This window comes from Austrofundulus limnaeus, unplaced genomic scaffold, assembly GCF_001266775.1.
Source record: "Austrofundulus limnaeus strain Quisiro unplaced genomic scaffold, Austrofundulus_limnaeus-1.0 Scaffold73, whole genome shotgun sequence".
In the NCBI taxonomy this organism is placed as follows: domain Eukaryota; kingdom Metazoa; phylum Chordata; class Actinopteri; order Cyprinodontiformes; family Rivulidae; genus Austrofundulus; species Austrofundulus limnaeus.
In genome coordinates this window covers 1,791,815-1,793,539 of record NW_013952475.1, presented here as the reverse complement: position 1 = coordinate 1,793,539, position 1,725 = coordinate 1,791,815, and positions in this window count along the sequence as shown.

The following is a 1,725-nucleotide window of genomic DNA, read 5'->3' as shown; positions in this document are numbered from 1 at the left end:
GTATAGGAGGGGAGGGATGGGAGGGATTTTGGGGGTGTGTGTTTTGTGTTTTTGTAAGTCTGTTCTTTTTTGTGGTTTGTTAAAAATTTTTTATAAAAAGACCTTGATCAAAAAAAAAGTATTTTTTTCATTTGACTCAGCAGCTGTTTCATGGACATATTCATTCATTGCCTGAAAAGCTTTTAGAAGTCTTGGAGTTAATTACTAATATTTGTATTTTGAAGCTGAAGATGTGAACAAAAATAAGTAAAAGTGAACAAAACAAGCCAGAGGGACAGCTGGGAACATCTGGAGTGAATAAAAAAATATTATTAGCCGGGTTTGTTCTGAGAAAGAAAAGCTGGGACTGAGTTCAGGAACATAAAAGGACGCTGATGAAAGAAATCAATACGAGAGTCAGTGAATATTAAAGAAGAAAACCTTCACGATGCCCGGCGAGGTGAAAAAGACTTTTCATTAAGTGAGTATATCATTAACTACATCTGGTGTAAAAAAGATTTATTCATCAAGTTTATTAGAAAGCACAAAGTGAAACAGAAAGGCCAGAGTGAATTGTGATGAGACAAGATGAATGTATTATTTGCAGTATGAGGCAGAAAGCAGCCTGAGCCAACAGCAAACASAGCGGCTCCATCCATCCACAGCATCATCAGTGAGGAACATGAAGCCGTGTGCTCACATGTTTATGTATAAATGATATTTATACATAAAAAACAGCTGAATGACTCCTAAAGAGTCTGCTGAGGTTCATCCAAACACAGCAGGGCCACCGTCACACACCTGATCTCAGCTCATTTATCCTCTGCTTCAGTAGTTTCATAAAAAGCTTCAAACTTATTCATTGTTAATGCCCTGTTTGTCACATCAAACACATTAAACCGACTCAGCTGCTGGAGCTGATTGTTTCCTGTGTTTTGAAGCCAAAAAACAAACCTGGAGTTTATCCAGGAGGACCAGGGCTGCCCCTAGAAAATCTGGGGCCCTTACAGGCCAGACTTCAGTTTTCTAAATCTCACTGTCAGTGAAGAAGAGGACGAACGAGYACGAAAACGAGGAGGAAAAGAGGTAAAATACTGTTTAGCATGAATGCTTGTATTAAAGCGGGACAAAAGGAGAAACTAACGACACAGAGGTAACATGTTAGGTCTGTTTGTTGGGAAAATGCATTTCACATTTGCACATGATAGAAGGAAACAGAACCTCACGTCCCAGCACAATAAAAGCAATATACTTGTAACATGCTAAAAACGAGGTAAGATCTGTATGATCTTCAACAGGATGGCAACATAACTTAAAGTGTTCTTTAAGTCAATTGTTGAAAATTCATTTTTTTCATATTGCAACGGACACATGGTTAGAAAACATCCCAATGTCAGTTTTTTCCAATATCACGCAGCCCTAATTCACATACCGAACTAAATAGCTTTATCTTTGATGTTAGTTTTATCTTTAGAAGAAATATCTAACAATATAATCCATTTGAAACAGAATACCAGAAGTCTCCCTCATACCTGCCAACATCTGCTGACAGCAAAGAGGAACACCTGCTCATGTTAACGAGAAGCTGTGGAGTGAAGCAGCTCTAGGCCAGTGGTTCCCAAACTTTTTATCTTCTGACCCACAAAATATCCATGGCAAAAACTTGTGACCCCAAATATTACTGGTCTGAGTACACAAACTTTGTTAATAACCCCAAAAACACAGGCTTTTTGACAATCTAAACAG